This window comes from Bos grunniens, chromosome 21, assembly GCF_055505025.1.
Source record: "Bos grunniens cultivar Pamir isolate PY7600 chromosome 21, Bosgru_T2T1.0, whole genome shotgun sequence".
In the NCBI taxonomy this organism is placed as follows: domain Eukaryota; kingdom Metazoa; phylum Chordata; class Mammalia; order Artiodactyla; family Bovidae; genus Bos; species Bos grunniens.
In genome coordinates this window covers 47,131,125-47,153,041 of record NC_141185.1, presented here as the reverse complement: position 1 = coordinate 47,153,041, position 21,917 = coordinate 47,131,125, and the positions used below count along the sequence as shown (strand labels likewise).

Sequence of the window (21,917 nt, the reverse complement as noted above, 5' to 3'; positions counted from 1 at the left end):
GTAAGTCATGTCTGACTCTTTGCAACTGCATGGACTGTAGCCTGCCAGGCTCTGTCCATGGGATTTCGCAGGCAAGACTATTGGAGTGAGTAGCCATTTCCTTCTTTAAGGGATGTTCCTGAGCCAGGGATAGAAACGGCCTCTCTTATGTCTCCTGCATTGGCAGGCAGATTCTTTACCACTAGTGCCACCTGGGAAGCCTGGATATTCACACACTTATCACTTTATCTATAGGTGAGATAGAAAATGCTATGTGTGTTTCTATTTTAATGTAATTAAATCTGTCAGTCTTTTCCTTTAGGATTTCTACCTTGGTTGATGTATCTAGGACACTCTTCGTTGCATCAAGTCTGTGTGACTTTTAATCTATAACTTTTTTTTACTATTTTACAGTGGTCAAACAACTCCATTTAGAAAAATTATTTCCAGAAGATACGTCTTTTCCATGTTTTTAAAAAAAGAAACAAATGGGCATTTACAAGATATATGATTTTCTAACTTGACTTTATCATACTTCAGCAACCTCTTCGTATCTAGAAGGCCTAGATATAGCGTGAGTTTCCTTTTGCAAGGTTGAGTGAAAAATTGAGAGCAGCTTTTTCATATTATAGACATAGGCCTTCTATAAATGGACAGGAAGTCTTCCCAAAGGGCGATGGTTAGTTCCTATTGGCTGCATGCGGTAAGTTATTCCACCATTTCTATTAATGTCTTTCGACGTCAAGGTCTTGGCAGAACCACCACCAACTGCCGAACCGTTAATTTCTACCCGTTGCCCACCGCGGCTCAGCTCACCTTCCGAGCCGTTAAGGTCTTCGTCAGTCTCCACGCGTAAGCGGTCACCTCAGGTACCGGATCCGCGCGGGTCCAAGGCGTCCACACCCACCCGTGAGGGCCTGGCGGAGGCTTGGCCTAAGCCATGCAGCCTTGGGCCAAGAAACCGCGTGGGTTGGTCAGCGAGATCCGGGCTCTCAGCGGCCGCCGACATTAGGCTGCAGAGGTGAGGGTGAGGGTGAGGGTGAGGTTTGCTGCGGCTTCCAGTGGGTGGCGGTGGTGAGAGCTCTGGGGCACCGCAAGACACAGCCCAAGCTGTCCCAGTGAGTGCGCCCCCAGTTCACCTACCCACCGCGGGTCCCGGCCCCCGGCTCGCCCGCCCGCAGGAGGTCCAGGCCTGGGGACTCCTAATTCACCTGCCCACCGGAGGCCAGAGGACCTCCGGGTTGAAGGCCGCCATCCGCTTCTCACCGCACTCCCTGCCGGAACTGTATGTAATATTCTTGAAATGCAAAGATTATAGACATGTAGAACAGACCAGCAATTGCCTGATATTAAAGAAGAAGTGGGGGTGGGTGGAAAGGAAATACGACTGTAAAAGGCAACTTGAGAGATCTTTGTGATAGAAGTGTTCTGTATTGACTGAATTAATGTCAACCATACCGCAATTTTGGAGAAGGCAATGGCACCCCACTCCAGTGTTCTTGCCTGGAGAATCCCAGGGACAGGGGAGCCTGGTGGGCTGCCGTCTGTGGGGTCGCACAGAGTCGGACACGACTGAAGTGACTTAGCAGCAGCAGCATACCGCAATTTAAAAATTGGTGGAGAAAGGATGAACATTCAATACATGGGGTTCAAATATGATTATTAATATCCAAAGGGAAAATATTAGAAAATATCAACCCATTAAAGAATAAATTCCAGGTGGATTAAAATCTATTTATGAAAAGTAAATCTTAAAGCATTTAGAAAAAGAATATATAGAATATCTGTATGATCTCTGGGTGATGTTTGTGTCCTTAACTAAGATACAAAGGGCATAAGTTACAAAGGAAAATATTTATAAATTCAAGCAGGTTAAGCAAACACCTTTGTATCATACAAATGTATATACTATGGGGACTTACCCTGGCGGTCCAGTGGTTAAGACACTGCGCTTCACTGCAGGAGTCGGGGTTTGATCCCTCGTGGGGGAACTAGGATCCTGCATGCATGCCCTGTGGTGTAAGCAAAAAAAAAAAGGAAAAGTATAGAGTGGGAGAAAATCTTAATAATAAATATAACCAATAAGGAATTAGTGTATGAGATATTGAAATACAATAAAACAAAGGCAAAGTGAACTAATAGAAGAATGGGAAAAGGATATGAACAGGAAGTTCACAAAGAGGAAACTGCATAGTCTAAAACATGAAAATATTAACTTCACTAACAAAAATGCAAAAAATACAAAAATATTTCATATTCTTCAGAGTGGGAAATTTTTTAGTTAAAAAATGCCAAATATTGGCCTTGATGTGTAAAAACAAGAACTTTTCTGCACTACTAAAGGGAATGAAAATTGGTATTCCACCTTAAAATGACAGTTTGTCATTATCTGGTACTAGTGAAGCTCTCAATGTCCACAACAGAGCAGTCTCACTAGAGTACGTATCCCAGAAAATGAGTGCAAATGTACCCTTTGTTGGAGTTGTTCAGTCACTCAGTTGAGTCCGACTCTGCAACTCCATGGACTGTGGCCTACCAGGCTCCTCTGTCCATGGATTTCCCAGTCTAGAATGCTGGAGTGGGTTGCCGTTTCCTTTGGGAATCTTCCTGACCCAGAGATTGAACCATGTCTCCTGCATTACAAATGGATTCTTTAACACTGAGCCACCGTGGAAGCCTGGAATTCTAGTACTATAGGTGACAATATAAGATTGCTCATTGCAGAACCAATGTAAATCTTCATAGGCTTTTAAGAAAATTGATCAATAAAAAAATGAAAAGAATTGATGAATCAGGCTATATTTATAAATTGGATTACTCTGGAGTCATAAGAGTGAATGGGTTAGAATTGCATGTATCAACATGGATATTTTCAGTAACATGGTGTTGAGACAAAAAAATCCCGCTGTGAAAGGTTAGGCAAACTATGATACTGATTACTTTGTTACTTCTTACCAAGGGGAGGGAGGCAGGGAATAGGACTGAGGAGGTTTGGCAGGGGGCTTCCACCATGTTTGTAATGACACATTTCTTAAATACAAAGAAAACTTTTAAGAAATGATGAAGCTTACTGGTGTGTACAAGAGTTTGCATTGTCCTCCTGACCTTTTTTGGATCTAAAATATTTCACAGTAAAGTAATTATAGGGGCCCCAAAACAGGTCTGTCCTAAATATTGCTACTGTATTTAGAGTCACCATTCCTGAAGTAGTCCCTTTTTTATTTTTTTATTTTTTTTTGGTATTTATGCAGTATTATTTAGTCTGTTTTGTCCATATTTTAATCTATATTTTAAAATTTACTTTTGGGCCCAAGAATCTCCAAATTTTTTCTTGCTCCCTGAGCTCATCTAATTCAAATACATATTTGAAGATAGGGAAGATTCCATACCAAATACAAGAAAAAAAATTAAATGGGTGTGTAGTGTGTTCTGAGGTATTTACAGGAAAACAAGTGTGATGATCTATGTTCTCAGCTTAGCTCTTGATACAAGGTCAGGCCTGTGATACACCCTCTCTTTCCATGATTCTGATAAGAAACAGGGACAGTAATATTTTTTCTCTGCACAAAAATTAGATTATTTCAGAGGAAAGGCATCAAGATCATTAATAATTCTCTCATCCCTGCTCCACATCTTTTATGCAGCCCCAGGCCTTACGTACCCACTCCCATATTGAGATGTTTCACTGTAACTTGGGAAGTACTCTGAGATTATTAGGAAGGAAATCTACTTCCCCTGGAAAGCTTATCAGGTCTCCTTAACCTTGAACAACCTTGAAAGTGAAAGTTGCTCAGTTGTGTCCAATTCTTTGTGACCACATGGACTGTATAGTCCATGGAATTTTCCAGGCCCAACCCAGGGATCAAACCTGGGTCTCCCGCATTGAACAGCCTTAGAGACTCATTGAAAGTGAAGTCGCTTAGTCGTGTCCGACTCTTTGCAACCCCATGGACTGTAGCCTACCACGCTCCTCCATCCATGGGATTTTCCAGGCAAGACTACTGGAGTGGGTTACCATTTCCTTCTCCAGAGGATCTTCCTCACCCAGGGATCGAACACAGGTCTCCCCTGTTGTAAGCAGACAGATGCTTTACCATCTGAGCCACCAGGTAAGTCCTATTAAATCTTCATAAATATTGAGCTTTTGTGGTCAGCGTTTCTTGAAAGAGGTATGTGGAGGGGGGTTACATAAAAACCAAGGAGAAAGCTATTCCAAAGCTTGAGAAACCTTTTCAGTGCCTATTTCTATCAGTATGCACCTTTAAATTCATGATTTAGGAGAGGGCATGAACGTGGCTATTTTGCTCATGTATTTCTTTGTGGATAAAGTTATTTCAGAATTTGATTGCATTTAAATCCACACTCAATCCTTTTGGACTGTGGACCATACATCAGCCAGAATGTCTCTTTCGCTTGCAGAAATTTGCAATTTGATATTCTAGTCAAGTGCCAGCCATGGGAAAAACAGGTTTAAGTTAACTACTATTTTAAAAGATTAATATATTTCTTTTCTTCAAAACATATGCTTCTCAGTTTTTAAGACATTAGTATTTGAGTCAATATATCAGCAAGTGAATGCAATAAATTATAAACTCTAGGGAAAAATTATTAATGTATTCTCATGTGGAATCAACATGTTTTTTATATATTTATAAAATTTATGGCTTCAAAAATCTTCAATTTCAGGGTATTATGAATGTTGTAATAGATAAAAAATATATAATTATGAAATGATGTTCTTGAATTTTCATATACTACTGATAATCATTAGCTCTTGCAAATAATAATTAGAAGGAAATTAAAAACTTGTAAGTCATATTTCTGCAGCTCAGCTGCTTTGAGCCAAAATAATTATTTCCACAATAAGCTGGCAGGTTCCTACTTGGAGAATTAAGACTTCAGTATCCTTAGCTTTAAAATAACTTGTATTTCATTTCATGCATGCTTCATAAAGTGGGCATTCATTTTTGTGCTAAATTGTAAGCAAAGCATGCCACATCAATAGAGGCTAGTCAGTGGGTTCAAAGTGTGTTAGATTGGACAAAGTGAAGTAGGACGTGAAAAATGTCTGCCAGATGCTTGGGTTAAAAAACCCTTACTACTGACTCATTAAGGGAACTGAGAGATAACCTTCCTGCATCCTTATATCCACATCCTAGTACATGAAAAGTGAAAGTGAAAGTGAAGTCACTCAGTCGTGTCCGACTCTTTGTGATCCCATGGACTGTAGCCTATCAGGCTCCTCCGTCCATGGAGTTTTCCAGGCAAGAGTGCTGAAGTGGATTGCCATTTCCTTCTCCAGGTGATCTTCCTGACCCAGGAATCGAACCCTGGTCTCCCACATTGCGGGCAGACGCTTTACAATCTGAGCCACCAGGGAACATGATAGGTTCACCATAAAAAGTCATTGGAGAAACAATGTGTCCAAAATGGTACTTTATATTTTGAGAATTCCTGAAATAAAATGCTCTTCTTTTTCATATCACTTTGCTGCAGTTGTAGTGGGACTTTTAGTAGAGATATATTTACATTTTAGGTTTAGATTTTCAGGCCCAACACTCAAGATGCAAGTTAGTGCCTCACAGTTAGGATATAGCAGATGGCATTGGGGTATAGACCCCACCAGTGGTTATGAGACATAACCATAGCTGCCCGTCAGCAAATATGTTTTCCTTTTAGTGTTGTTTTTCAATGTTAGTTTTGTTTTTCATTTAAATCATTAAAATGAAACAATTACTAAAAATGCATTTGAAAATTTTTTTCTGAAGTTCTAACACACTTTTTAAAAAATATCATTCTTTTTAAGTTTCCACAGTTTTTGTGTTCCTGTATTTAGATTAACTCAAATACAGTCTTAAACCATGTTTTTGTAATTTGCCTGCCTTTTGAAATTAGAATCAAAAGCTTTTTAGGGTTATAAGTCAGCATGATACAAGAAATTTTTGGTCATCACTTCCCTAATCTGTTAGTTGCTTTCCAAAAAAAAGCAGAGTACTTCAAATTACCCTTTCACTTTTTCTGTAATTTATTTTCTTCCTTTATCCACACATAATAAGCACAATGAAATAAGTCATGTAAATAGATGACCTTGTACACTGGCAAGGCTGTTGTTTCCCAGGAGAATAGAGCTGTATCTTTTTGACTAAGAGAATTCTCCACCCTCATAAATTTCCCCTGCAAGACTCCCAGTTTGGTGCTTCTGGAATGTTTAATGTAGCCTGGCTGGGAGTTTAATAAATTTTAATTTATACCTTTGATGAGTCACAAAGATGGAACTATACAGTGTTAGAAAATACTAACTAAGCCTGGGTCAGCCTATTGTGATAATACAGAAAGATGTTCTCAATGAACAGTCAAGAGAACTGTATATCTGGATACTTGTTTCTATAGCTCCCATGTAAGCTTATCATTAAACTTGCCACATCAATTTGGAGCTATATCTTTGTATCTTAAAACGAATTTGCATTCATTTCTGTATCATCAGCACTCAGCCCTGTGCCTAATACATATATTGTACTCAAATGGTTTTGATTAAATGAATGATTGCATAACTCAAAATAAAATATATCCTAATTCATTGTTTAAAAATTGGAACAGACATTAATACTCAGGAGTGCCACACTAGTTTAATTTGTTGCTAGTTTAATTTGAACTAGTTCAATTTGTTGCCTCCATATACCTCAAGAACAACTAAATCTTATCATTGTTGAATTCTGCTATTTGGACCTTAAGTTGGTGATTCTCAACCAGTGTGAGGTCTGTAACTCTAATGTTATGGATTTAGTTTTATAACATTCATCTTCATAATGTATAAGGGAATGAACACATGTATAAAATTTTAATGTAAATATTTGTATGTATTTATATTTTGTATACTATATATTATATATGTAAGTTTTATGTATTATCTTTATTTTATATAAATATTTATATATATTCAAATATAATAAATTAAATAAAAAATTTTTTTAAATAAAAAGAGGAAACTAATTGGATACCTAGTCTGTATTTCAGTTAAGAAATGTAACTATCATTTAGGTCATGCTTTTGGAGGCAGCCCTAATGCTGTTCATTTCACTCCAAAAAGTCTTTCCTCCTTTATATTTTCTAACTCCCATTAGGGATTGTACCTCCCAGAAAATAGTTATGAAGAGACTAGGATATAAACTGCAATTGGAACAGAAAGGAAGGTGAGGATAGTTTGAGATGGAGAAGGATGAGTTCATGAAGGAGTACATGGATGCTTGGGGCTGGTGCACTGGGACGACCCAGAGGGATGGTACAGGGCGGGAGGAGGGAGGAAGGGTTCAGGATGGGGAACATGTGTATACCTGTGGCGGATTCATGTTGATATATGGCGAAACCAATGCAATATTGTAAAGTTAAAAAATAAAAAAAATAAAGAAAAAGTGTATCAAAGTTGTTCCCTGGTGACCTTGCAGTTTGGATTCCAGGCTTTCAAGTTCACTCCTGTCACCCAAGTTCAATCCCTGGTCAGGGAACTGAGATCCCTCAAGCTGCACAGTGTGGCAAAAAAAAAAAAACAAAAAACAAAAAACAAAACAAAAAAAACAACGTATCAGATAATAAAATACAAGCTAACCACTACTGCTACTGCTAAGTTGCTTCAGTCCTGTCTGACTCTTCACGACCCTATGGACTGTAGCCCACCAGGCTCTTATGTCCATGGGATTGTCCAGGCAAGAATACTGGAGTGGACTGCCATGAAGAAAAGCAGTCATGTGGAGGGATATCTGTAGGAAATTTCTTGGAAGTATAAGAATGAATGAGATATAAATTAGAAAAAAATCATAGATCAATAAATAATAGTAGCAGAGGAAAGGAACTCTAACTTAAGAATACAGATATTCTTGGAACAAGAGCAGTAATCACAATTATAATCTGAGAATAATATACAATGCTGAAAATAAAGACGTTGAGTATCCAGTCAAAAAGGCCAACCATTTTAGTCAAAATAGATGAAAATAAACAAACAACCATTAACAGGTACACCTTGATTGCAGTTTTTACTTCAAGTGCTAACAAAGCAAAACCCTATATGTTTGCATGCAGAAATATAAAATACATGTTAAAAAGTATAAAACTCAGACTTCTGCAAATTTAAATTTGCAGAAAGGTCAGTGATTCATGTCTACAGTTTTGAGGGGAAAGGATCATGAAAAAAAAGTAATGTATCTTGCAGCGTTGCCTTCCCTCTGTGAAGTACAAAGGTCGGTAATGTGGGAGACATTTACCCTTCTTGAAGAAACAACCAGTGAAATAATACTTAGCCAACCAAGAGTTAAAAATGCATGCATGAAAAAGTCCTAAGATAAAAAGACTGGTATTTGTTATCCATTTCTAGATATGTATCCTAAATTTGAACAAAAATGAAAACATAAAGATATGTAGCAAAAAATTATTATGTGAAATAAGGAGACTCAGCAATCCCTCTTCTGAGTGTTTACCCAAGAGAAATGAAAAGCTGTGTTCACACAAAACCCATATGTGAATGTTTATGGCATTTTGTTTATAATTGCTAAAAGCTGGAAACAACCCAAACATCCAGCTGGTGAATAGGTAAATAAATTGTGTGATACACACAGTGGAATACTGTTCAGCAATTAAGGAATGAATTACGGGTACACACATCAACATAAATGAATTTCACATGTATTATTTTAAGTGATGCTTAAAATAGTCTCAAAAGTCTCAAAAGTCAGTCTCAAAAGACTATGTACTGTATGATTCCATATACAGGACAAGGCAAAATTAATGGGTGCAGAAAACAAGTCAGTGGTTGCCAAGGGCTGAGGGTGGAGAGAAGTTGGATACAAGGGGCAACCTGAGGGCATTTATGAGATGATGGATCTGTTCCATATGTTGATTGTGGTAGTGCTTACACAACTGTATGGGCTTGTTAAATCTCATGAAATTGAGCACCCCTCAAAATTTTTACTGTATGTAAAATTTAAAAGTAGAGAAAATGAAAAGACAGCACAGGTGCCCACAAAAGGTAATGTCTGTGTATGTGTGTGTATTAATTGCTCAGTCGTGCCCAGCTCTTTGCAATCCCATGGACTGTAGCCTGCCAGGCTCCTCTGTCCATGGGATTCTCCAGGCAAAAATACCGGAGTGGGTTGCCATTTCCTACTACAGGGTATCTTCCCCACCCAGGGGTCAAACCTAGGTCTCCTGCACTGCAGGCAGATTCTTTACCATCTGAGCCACCAGGAAAGCCCAGTGTCTGTACAACAATGTGAACATGCTTATAGTCTTGCATGGTATACTTAAAATTGGTTAGGATGGTAAATTTTATGTAATATGTATTTTACCACAGTTTAAGAAAACTCAAAACTGTAAGATAGACATTATATATTTATAATGGATTATTATGAAGTCATTAAGCAATTTTTCCAAGAAATTATTAATAAAATTGGAAAGTGGTTATAATTTTAGATTAAACTGAATACAAAGTTGAATGGGCTATAAATAAATCTGTAAATAAATCATGGCAGAAACACTGGAAGAGGAAATGCTAAAATATTAAAGGTAAAGGTCTTGATGATGGGATTTTTTAATGATAGATTTTCCTCCTTTATACTTCTTGGCCCATTATTAGTTTTCACTTATTCTTTTTGTCAGTTCAGTTCAGTCTCTCAGTCACGTCCAACTCTTTGCGACCCCATGGACTGCAGCACACCAGGCTTTCCTGTCCATCAGCAACTCCCAGAACTTGCTTAAACTCATGTCCATTGAGTCGGTGATGCCATCCAAGCATCTCATCCTCTGTTGTCCCCTTCTCCTCCCACCTTCAATCTTTCCCGCATCAGGATCTTTTCCAATGAGTCAGTTCTTTGCATCAGGTGGCCAAAGTTTTGGAGTTTCAGCTTCAGCATCAATCCTTCCAATGAATATTTAGGACTGATTTCCTTTAGGATTGACTGGTTGGATCTTTTTGCATCCCAAGGGACTCAAGAGTCTTCTCCAGCACCACAGCTCAAAAGCATCAATTGTTTAGCACTCAGCCTTCTTTATGGTCCAACTCTCACATCCGTACATGACTACTGGAAAAACCATGGCTTTAACTAGATGGACCTTTGTTGGCAAAGCGGTCTCTGCTTTTTAATATGTTGTCTAGGTTGGTCATAGCTTTTCTTCCAAGGAGCAAACGTCTTGTAATTTCATGGCCACAGTCACCATCTGCAGTGATTTTGGAGCCCCCCAAAATAAAGTCTGTCACTGTTTCCATCGTTTCCCCATCTATTTGCCATGAAGTGATGGGACTGGATGCCATGATCTTAGTTTTCTGATTGTTAAGTTTTAAGCCAACTTTTTCACTCTCCTCTTTCAGTTTTATCAAGAGGCTCTTTAGTTGTTCTTCACTTTCTCCTATAAGGGTGGTGTCTTATACTATGTCTGTCTGCATATCTAAGGTTATTGATATTTCTCCCGAATATCTTGATTGCAACTTGTGCTTCATCCAGCCTGGAATTTCTCATGATGTACTCTGCATATAAGTTCCTCCATAGCTGCTTTCTGTTAATTAAACACAGCTGATTTTGTAAAGCTTGATTGGTTTGGGGGGTTTAAAATGTTCAAGATTCAAGAGTCAGACAGCTAGCACTTTAGCTGGAGCATGCTTAGGATGGTAAATGAGCCTGATGCAGGGGAAGTTATTTTTACCCTGCTCTCTTATACCCTCTGGTTTGGATTTCAAAGACTCAGATATCGAGAAAATTGGCCATGGTTGAGAAAAGTGGAAGTGAGACAATTTTATTACTGATAATCTTCTCTATGGCTAGACAGAAGACAAAGCCCTTATTCCAAGAGAAAAATGTCATCCAATTTTAATCCTCTTTAATTTGATTCTTTCTTCCATAGGTGTGACCTTGGTTAAGGGTTAATCTTGCTAAAGCAAAGAAAAATGTGGACACAATATAAGATTTTAGATTGATTCACAATAAAGTAATACAACTAATTCCAGGGGAAAGTTTATTAATTATATTTAATTTATTCCCTACCTTTTGGAGAAGGAAATGGCAACCCAGTCCAATGTTCTTGCCTGGAGAATCCCAGGGACAGGGGAGCCTGGTGGGCTGCCATCTATGGGGTCGCACAGAGTCAGACACGACTGAAGCGACTTAGCAGTAGCAGTACATTCAAAAAGGATTTGAGGTACTTTGTGAAGGCCCAAAGCATAAACACAGTAAAATACAAAAATCAAGTAGGAAAAGGGGATAAATAAAATAAATTGTATTTTAAAATTCTGGCTGGTAATCTGTTAATAACTATTTGCAGAAAAATAAAATTTGAGTTCTACCTTACCCCATAGATCAAAATAAATTCCAAATGGAGTAAAGAGTTACACTTAATCACTAAACTATAAAAGAACTAGAAAAATATATTTAAGTATTTATCTGTTTTCAGGTCAGGGTGGGAAAAGCATATCTCATTAGTAAAGAAAGCTTAAAAAGAACTGACTACATAAAAATGTAATACTTTTTGACTTCACAAAGCACCAAAACCAAAAATTAAATGGGGAAAATATTTCCAGTACAGATGACAAAGAATTGATAACTTCACTATGAAATGTATGAAATGTAATAGCTTTACCTGTTAAAATAATAAAAGCATAAACATTCCAATAAACAAATGAAGGGAAGAAAACAAGAAAATTTTGAAGACTTAATGCAAAAAAAGCAAATTACGTGGAAAGATATTAAACCTAGGTAAGAAAGAAATGCAAATTAAAGCATTGAAATTAAAAAAAAAGGAAACTATTTAACACTTATGATTAGAAAAAATTTTAGAAAATTATATCCAAACTGAGAAGAGGTACTGAGAAAAGGGAACTTAGGTTGCCTGATGATAATAATAAGACCTTCCTGGAGGGCAGTGAAGTAATATGTTGAAAAATCTTATGAAATATACCCTTTTTCTCAGAAATTTTATTTCCAGAAATTTGTCCTTGGGAAATAAAATGTTTGTTCAAAGATATATGTATAAAAATCTTTGTTATTTATTCTTTTTTTAAATAGAAACTATTCCCAGAGTTTTTACAGTGAACATTTATTTCTTTTACAATACGAAAAAAAATATTACCTTTCTGTATCTGTTTCCTTTAATTAGGAACTGAATTCATTCCCATTAACTGGGAAGTCTGTGCTCAGTTTTGAAGAGCAAACTGATATTTTTGTCATTCAGTATCTTGCTTTAGAACTCTGATGAGATCGGTTAGTAATTAAAGAAGATCTTTGAGTTATCAAGTCTTGTACAAACACTTTTTACTATTAGTATGAGAGCTCCTTGGGTGCGTTTACTTGCTTTTGTTGTAGACAGGATTTGAAAAAGCTCTGTTATCTCTCTATGTTCTAGAGCCAGTGCCAGGCAGGCACTGAGTACCAGTAAAGAAAGAGTGATGGCTGGAGGCGTGAGAGCCAGAGAGGAGAGGCGATGAACAAGACGACAAAACCAGTGAAACAAACACAAGTTCCCACATCAGTGCAGCAGTTTGGGGCCAGTTAAAATAAAGGCTAATAATCATTTACATTGAAATGGCTCCTGAGAGCATGGATGATGATTAATATTTCCTATGAAGAACTTAGGTCACCTAGAAAACTAAAAAAACATAGGTCACCTGGAAAACTCAAAAAACATCCCATTTCCCCTTGTTTCAAAAAGGAGGTTGTGTAATGTGTTTGGAAATTAATATTCAATATGGTTGAAGTAGAGCAGAATTTGGCATTTATATAGGGTGAGCTTTAATTATCTGGAAAAAACTACCTGAGTGGAAAAATAATCAGAATAAATGAGGTGATCCCCTCTGTGATCAGAGAGGTACCAGTAGAATTTCACAGTGAAGATTCTGTTTTGAAGTTAAAAAAATCAAAGGAATGAAGTGACTTTCAGAGAGAAGCAGGTGGGGTCTGCTCTCAGGACTTGGGGAAACTTGCCCAGCTCACCTTGCAATGTGCCTGTGGCCCTTTTTCTCTGCCTCAGGACTGCTCTCTGGGTGCGGAAGACTTCTGAGCCCAGCAGTGTTCAGCCTGCAATGATGTTCAATACCTGGGATGTTATTATGAATGGCTTCCACAGTACAACGACACTGCCACCCTCTGCACACTCAAGTGTCAGGCACGGGGACAAAACTTTGTCCTAGATGGGACTCTGTGCACTGCTGACTCCTTGGACGTGTATCAGTGGCATCTGCCAGGTAAGCCACACCTGCTTCCCGGACCCCTGGCTCCAGCTGGTGCCGCAACCACTGTCAGTAAAGATAACCTTTCTCTTCTGTACTTCTGTTCATGCAGACCAAATATTGTCTTTGAGAATTTTAATGTAAAATGTATTTTAAGGAGTATTATTTACCTGAAGATTATGTTTTACTTATTTAAAATACCATGATCAGAGAGGTAACAATAGAATTCCACACTGAAGATTATGTTTTGAAGTTAAAAAAAAGGCAAAGGAATGAAGTGACTTCTGGAGAGAAGCAACTGGGGGTCTGCTCTCATGGGACTCAGGGAACTTGTTCAGCCTAGTGCTGGCTCAGCTCACCTTGTGATGTGCCTGTGGCCCTTTTTCTCTGCCTCAGGACTACCCTCTGTATGCAGAGGACTTCTGAGCCCAGCAGTGTTCAGCCTACAATGATGTCCATATTTTGGACATCATTTTGCCCATATAAAGTCAAAAGATCATAATGTATGACTTGTGGATTTTTCTAGATCAGTGGTTCTCCAACTTGAAAGTACATCAGAATCACCTGAAGGACTTGTTAAAAGCAGTGTTCTGGGCCCTAATTCCAGAGCTTCTGACCCAAAAGTTCTGGGAGAGCGTCTAAAAATTTGCTTTCTACCAAGTTCCAAGGATATGCTGCTGATGCTGGCCCAGGGACCCCACTTTCAGAACCACTGGTTTATTGGTATCAATAGGTTCTCTGACTTCTCTTGTCAAATTCATCGTTTGAGGCCTATGGGAGCAATGACTTATTTACTAAGTAATTAGAGCGAATGTTCTCCAGTAAACTTTTCAGAGTGGACTTTGCAGAGCTGTGATGAATGTGGTTGATGTATAACCCCCCACAGCTTGTAATGGGGGTGAGAACTCAGGGGACTATAACAGGTTGCTGAGACAGTGTGGGGATTGTAGGGAAAAGATCGAATTCTACTCCGTTCCTTTGATCACTGGAAAAAATTGTAAACATAGTGAATGCTTACTATTCCATCTACCCTATTATGTTCATAATAAAAACAGCAGTAACAGTAGCAAATGACCTTAACCATCTACTAAGTGTCAGACCCTGTCAGGCACCTCTGACTTCATATGCTTAGAGGAAGTCATGGTCCTGCTCATCAGATGAGCTTCTCTTTCCTGCATCCCTTCATCTAGAAAACAACCTCCAGTTGCTCACCACAAAACCTTGGAGTCATTCTTTTTTTTTTTTAATAACTTTTATTGGAGTATAGTTGATTTACAATGTTGTGTTAGTTTCTGATGGACAACAAAGTGAATCAGCCATACATGTACACATATCCCCTCTTTTTTGGATTTCCTTCCTATTTACGTCACATATAGCTTTGGGTAGAGTTCCCTGTGCTAGACAGTAGGTTCTCATTACTTATCTATTTTATACATGGTAGTGTATATGTGTCAATATCTACTTCCCAATTCACCCCACCCCCTTTTCTCCACTTGGCTTCCATAGGTTTGTTCTCTATGTCTCTGTCTCTGTTCTGCAGATAGGCTCATCTGTACCATTTTTAAAATAATTCTTGATTCTTCTCTTTCAATCTATACATCTAATCCATTGCTGAGTCAATTCTACCCTCAGACAACATAGTTAGATCTTGTTATTTGAACTACCATGACATTCTTTATCTTTTTAACTTGTGCCTTTCAACTCACTGCCATACTCCATTACTCCCACAATGTCTGTCCCCATCAAAGGTCCTCGGTTAAAACTGGTTGAATAAATGAGTCTTATCTATTTGCAAATGCAAAGGTTGTTCATATCTCTTGGTCTCTCCTTTATTTCTGTCTCAACCTCCAATCTTGAATTTTCTGGTTCAAATTTGATTACCATTCTGGGAGATTCCACAGATTCCTCCAGTACACCATGGGAATTCCTCCTGTCCTCACCCTTTCTCAAATGAACAAGTATTGTTCTTCCCAGATCCACTAGTTATTCAAACTTCTATTTCTGTTGGTTTCTGTTTATGACACCACAATTCTCAGTGTCACCTTCCTGAATTCATGTTGTGGTCACCGAGTGTATTTGCTTACATGTCCTCTATCCTGGTACTTCTATCAAATTTCTCACATTTCATTTTTCTTCCCCCTCCCACTTTCGCCTTTTTACCCCAGAACTAGACTAGCCAATCTTCCTTTGGTGGCCTAACTAATCGCTCTTCCTTTCTCTTCTACTCTTAAACCATCTTATTTGTTGTTTACTGTTGACTAATCTTCCCAAAGTTTGGAGTTTGACTTTATTCTTTTATTGTATTTGCTGTCAATGATTTCCCTTTGTAACCACCAGTTAACTTTTGGGCTCTTCCACAAAATAATAATAATAGCTATTTTTGGTCAGTGAAATTATGCTTTTTAGTTTTCCAAGTTTTTGACAGTGAATTGTTGATTCACTAAAAACAATTTAGTCTGGGCTAAAGAGGAGCAATGCAATCCAGGTAATGTTTGGACACTGAGGCTTTGAAGACTTGAGTAAAAGTTACATAAACCAAGATGAGGAAGAGATTACCAGGCAGAAGAATAGAGTTTGTAAAGAGATGTGACAGTAGGTGTGTTTAAGCATCTTTGACTCATTCTGTAGAGTTGACGTGAAAAAATACCTGTGGGACAATGCTACGAGTTGAGGCTGCAGACGTAGGTGGAAACCAATCATGAACTGATTCTCAAAGTTGTAAGAGGAGCCAGTGAAGAATTTTATAAGAAATAGCTTGGATGGAATTGTCTCTGGGAAGGTCACTCAAGTGGCAGTGTGGCAGATTATCTGGGGAAGATGGGGTCAGAGCAGATAATAATAGGTTAAGTTGGGATAACAAGAGGGCTTCCCAGGTGGCTCAGTGGTAAAAAAAATCTGCCTGTCAGTGCAGGAGACCTGGATTCGATCCCCTGGGTCAGAAAGATCCCCTGGAGTAGGAAATGGCAATCCTCTCCGGTATTCTTGCCTGTGAAACACCATGCACAGAGGAACTTTATGGGCTACAGTCCATGAGGTCACAAAGAGTTGGACACGACTGAGCGACTGAGCAGGTGCACAGGATAAAGTTTGTTTTCAGTGCTGAATTAGTCCCTCTAGAATATGTGCTTCCTGGGATTTCCCTGGCAGTTCAGGGGTTAAAACTCTATGCTTCCAATGCAGAGGGCGGGGCGCAGGTTTGGTCCTTGGTTGGGGAACTAGGATCCAAAAGGAAAAAAAAAATAAGGTAGAATGTGTGCTTCTTAACATGTTTTTGTTAGTCTGTTGGACAAGTGGATTTTTGGGGCAGGTGGTACCTTGCTGAAAGCTGAGTGCTCTTCTGGCAAGGCCATTCAGGTCAAAAGAATCGTATGCACTTCTTTAGAAGTGACTCACATGCTTCTCAGTTGAATTCAGGATCTTTCCTTCTGCGGGATAGTGTTCACATAAATTCTCTTTCCTGGACAGTGTGGCCATGGCCGTCCACAGTTGTCAGAATGGGAGAAAGTAAACTCTGTGATTCTCTCTGATTGCCTCAGGATCAGTGAACTGAGCCCTGGTGTTCACTTGGCAGAGACTACAAACAATTTTTGCAAGTGTGTTTACAGTTTGCTCTTTTACATGACTGTGTCACCATGCTCCTAGGAACAACCTACAATGAGTGTGAGCACAGCATCTAGCATGAGACAACAAAACTCAATGGGATTTGCTTCTGCTTTGGGGCCCTGATTTTTACCAGAAACAGGACCTGATTGGAACCAGATCTGCAGAACAAGTCCATTGTATCTTTCAGGTTTATTGAATTCCTTGACGACTGGGTAAATGAAGAAATCACTCTCTGTTTCTGGTAAAAAGAACACCATCCAACACATACTGGATGCTTACTCGGGGTCAGGCACTGTCTAAGCCCTTGACTGTGTTAGCTCATCAGACGCTCTGAAGCTGGGACAGTCATTATCCTCACTCTGTTCATAAGGAAACTGGAATTGGAAGAGGCTAAGTGATTTGCCCTGATGATACAGCTAGAAAATGGTAGAGCTGGTATTTGAACCTAGGAAACTGAATTCCAAAATCTATTTTCTTAACTGTTGTGCTGTATTGATGATATTTGTACTTTTTGTGTTGCTACAAGTATCACTGAAGTTTGTAACTGGAAATGAGATGCAATTCTAGTAGACAACAGTCAGCACAAGAGGTGTGTGATGCTTAGACAGTTTAGGATAGAGGTTGAAACTGAAATATCTACACCCCCCTCAGGGAGGAAGACTGCTCAGGTGTAGTCATAGTGAGTCACGAGGGCTGTCATGAGCTGGAGAGTATATACCTGCTTGTTGATGTGCCCAAGGGATCAACCATGTATAAACATGTCAGGTTTTTTGTCAACAGGAGCCAGAAATCTAGATTTTAATGTGAAGTGTCCAGTTTCAAAGAACACCATGACGTTAAAGACCTTTCTCTGTCCATTAATAGTTAAATAGAATTCCAATATAATACAGGCTAGGTTTTCCTTCAGTAATAAGCAACCCCCCAAAAACTCTGAGCTTAAAACAACTAAAGATAACTTTTAGCTCATGCTACTTGGTCAGTGTGGGTCAGCAGGGGTCTCTGCACTTGAATGTCTCAGATACCCCATCTGAGGGAGGCTTTATTTGCACACACATTTTGCATAATAAGTACAGTATCGAGGAGGGGAATGTGTGACTTACACGCTGACCCTTGAAGCTTCTAACAGAAGTGACAGAGATACTTAGACTCATATTTCGTTGGCCAAAGATAATCAATGATCACATTTAATTTCCAAGGGAGTGGGAAAGTGCAGTCCTCCAGGGGCTGAAGGGAGAAACTATTTATGAATATTCCTAATGACTACCATAGCTCCATATACTCTGATTTTTCAGGCAGAAATGTTAGAATGTTTTGTAATGTAGAATTCAATTTTCAGAGATCTCAAACAGAAGTTGACTCAAAAAATTATTTGTTTCTTGAAGGATTAAATTTGACTGCTTTGGAAAATTCACACTTTGCTTCATCTGGAGTAAAGACCCTTATTTAAACACTGACTTCTATGAACAGATTAAGAAATCATAGGCCAGAACTATGAAATAATCCTTCACTAAAGTGATGATTTATATATCAGTATTTATTCCCCAAAGTATTGACCATATAGCTTAAATTTTTATTTATATTATCCCCTATCTTGTGTAACTAGTCTCATCAACTGCACTGCAAAATAGGAATCCCATCTTATTAATTTAGACTCTGTTATGCCTGGTTCTATACAAATTGGCTATGTGGATGTTAATAAATTTTATTGATGTGTTTATCAATTAGTGATTTTTAAATCATTACAGCTAGCAATCTTGACTTCAGGAGAAGTCACTGAACTTGAAAATACTTCTGGAAATTCTTAAAAAGTTGCTCATCATTGATTATGATGAGATCTGAGAGCCAATATTCAGTAGTCCCGCAATTTCAAGGGTGGTTTAGGCTTATCCCCTATGAATCACAAGGCAATCAGATATTTTCAGATATTATTTTTCTGTTTTCACATGCTTTTTTTGGCTGCAAGATTTGGATGAACTGTAACTTAAAAAATTATGAAATAAATGTCAGTGCTCAGGAAGGTATTTGATTTCCCAAGATCCTGCAAGGCTCTAAACACCCTTCAAAACAAGCCCATCCTAGCTCCTAAACCCACACCCTTCCTGGATGACCAGATAAAGAGTGATTGTCATTCTCATGAAATGAAAAGTGCTCAGGGACTCACATGTATGAGAACAGAGCTTGCCCCAGGAACAGTATTTCTATAATTTAATGGTAGAATTACTCCCCTTGGAGAAAGTTGCTTGAACACAAGTTACTCATTGATTGAATCTCAACCATGCAAGTATGGTTCCAGGCTTTGTTGTCAGTTCCTTAGACTAGAAGAGTGCCATCATTCTTTGCCTCTTGCTCATATTTCCCCTGTCTGTAATTAACTACTGAGTTGTGAAGTCATATCTACTAAAATCTTTCTCTGTTGCAGCTCCTTCTCTCCATCCCCACTGCCATCCTTGTTCAGGTCCTGAGATCACATACCAAGACACCTACAACAGCCTTCTGATTTGCTCCCCACTCTATCTCCTCAAATCCACCCTTTAACCCAGAGTAGTCTGGTTAACGCACAAGTCTGATCTTTCCTTACAATGTTCAGCATTTCCCGAAGACTTATGCTCATTCGCTAGCCAATAAGTCATAGCGGGGTATCACCCTACCTGGCTCCCAGCCTCATCTCTGACTGCACACCCCCCACCTCCTGCTTAGACTGGAATGGGGTGCTCCAGCACTCGCTGCTGTTGGCTGTTTCTTGCCTGCAATGAGCTGCCACTCACCTCCTTTGCTTTAACAATGTTTTCCTCTCTGTTGGGAATGGCCTCCACCTGGATTTTAAAAATCTTTTTTTTTTTTTTGGTTGTTATAGAAAATATCAAGCCTGTATGAAAGAGAACAGTGTGACAACCCCCCATGTATCTGTCACTCAACAGCAACAGTTAACTCAGGGCCTCTCTTGTTTCTTTTTCACCCCTGCCTCCACCCCAGTGGGACATTTTTGAAGCACACTCAGAGAGCATATCCTTTCATTCATAAATATTGCAGTGTGTAGCTCTAAAAGAGAAAGGTCTGTTTTTGACAACCAGAATACCACTATAAAAAAATTTTTTTTTGGCCATGCCACACGACATGTGGAATCTTAGTGCTCAGACCAGGGATGGAACCTGTGCTGCCTGTATTGAAAGCTCAGAGTCTTAACCACTGGAGCAACAGGGAAGTCCCCACAAGACCACTTTTTAAAGTGTGGTCCTCAGATTGCTTTCTTTAGAAGCACCTACCAAATTCAGACTTAAATTTAAGAAAGTAGGGAAAACCACTAGACCATTCAGGTATGACCTAAATCAAATCCCTTATGACTATACAGTGGAAGTGAGAAGTAGATTTAAGGGCCTAGATCTGATAGATAGAGTGCCTGATGAACTATAGAATGAGGTCTGTGGCATTGTACAGGAGACAGGGATCAAGACCATCCCCATAGAAAAGAAATGCAAAAAAGCAAAATGGCTGTCTGGGGAGGCCTTACAAATAGCTGTGAAAAGAAGAGAAGCAAAAAGCAAAGGAGAGGAGAAGGAAATGGCAACCCACTCCAGTATTCATGCCTGGAAAATCCCATGGACCGAGGAGCCTGGTGGGCTACCATCCATGGGGTCACAAAGAATCAGACACGACTGAGCGACTTCTGTGTTTTTGAAGCTCAAAGGGATATGGGTCACTGAAAAGGATATAAACCAGGGCAGAATTTCTTAAAGAAGTAACAGATTAGTTAGTTACAACATCAAGATAAATGGAATTGAAACAGAGATGCTACCAAGAGAGTTGGGCAGTACTGCTTAAATAATGCTCAAGAGTTTCTATTCTTAAATTGTTTCCTCCTGAGAGAAGAGGAGCAGCCCTGGGCCCACTCCCCTCCGCCTTTTCTGTTCCCCACTTTGGTTGTGTTGTCACTTTCAGAATTGCACTTTTTTCACCTTGTCATAGTAGCTGCCAAAGTGTGTTTTTATAAACATGGGGTTCTAGAGCGCTGGCTTCCTGGGGCAGAGGAGAGAAAGAAATGTGTGTTGTACAAAATCAGTACGTTCATATGTTCAATAAAATAGTTATATTATTGAAAAAAAAAAAAAAAAAGCAAAGGAGAAAAGGAAAGATATACGCATCTGAATGCAGAGTTCCAAAGAATAGCAAGAAGAGATAAGAAAGCCTTCCTCAGCGATCAATGCAAAGAAATAGAGGGAAACAACAGAATGGGAAAGACTAGAGATCTCTTCAAGAAAATCAGAGATACCAAGGGAACATTTCATGCAAAGATGGGCTCAATAAAGGACAGAAATGGTATGGACCTAACAGAAGCAGAAGATATTAAGAAGAGGTGGCCAGAATACACAGAAGAACTGTACAAAAAAGATCTTCACGACCCAGATAATCATGATGGTGTGATCACTCACCTAGAGCCAGACATCCTGGAATGTGAAGTCAAGTGGGCCTTAGAAAGCATCACTATGAACAAAGCTAGTGGAGGTGATGGAATTCCAGTTGCATTATTTCAAATCCTGAAAGATGATGCTGTGAAAGTGCTGCACTCAATATGCCAGCAAATTTGGAAAACTCAGCAGTGGCCACAGGACTGGAAAAGGTCAGTTTTCATTCCAATCCCAAAGAAAGGCAATGCCAAAGAATGCTCAAACTACCGCAGAATTGCACTCATCTCACATGCTAGTAAAGTAATGCTCAAAATTCTCCAAGCCAAGCTTCAGCAATACGTGAACCATGAACTTCCAGATATTCAAGCTGGTTTTAGAAAAGGCAGAGGAACCAGAGATCAAATTGCCAACATCCGCTGGATCATGGAAAAAGCAAGCGAGTTCCAGAAAAACATCTATTTCTGCTTTATTGACTATGCCAAAGCCTTTGACTGTGTGGATCACAATAAACTGTGGAAAATTCTGAAAAAGATGGGAATACCAGACCAGCTGACCTGCCTCTTGAGAAACCTGTATGCAGGTCAGGAAGCAACAGTTAGAACTGGACATGGAACAACAGACTGGTTTCAAATAGGAAAAGGAGTACGTCATGCTGTATATTATCACCCTGCTTATTTAACTTATATGCAGAGTACATCATGAGAAACGCTAGACTGGAAGAAATACAAGCT

General features: G+C 39.0%; 1 long non-coding RNA gene across 1 annotated transcript in view; it reads right to left on the bottom strand.

Annotated features, from left to right (window-relative positions):
- Nucleotides 1–817: 817 nt before the first annotated feature.
- LOC147349586 (uncharacterized) overlaps nt 818–21,917 on the bottom strand; it is a 60,685-nt gene continuing 39,585 nt past the window's right edge. Inside the window, exons 2-4 of the long non-coding RNA XR_015150018.1 lie at nt 12,945–13,028; nt 1,191–1,991; nt 818–992 (exon numbers count right to left, since the gene is read on the bottom strand). This is a non-coding gene — a long non-coding RNA (uncharacterized LOC147349586). The remainder of the gene's footprint in view (nt 993–1,190; nt 1,992–12,944; nt 13,029–21,917) is intronic.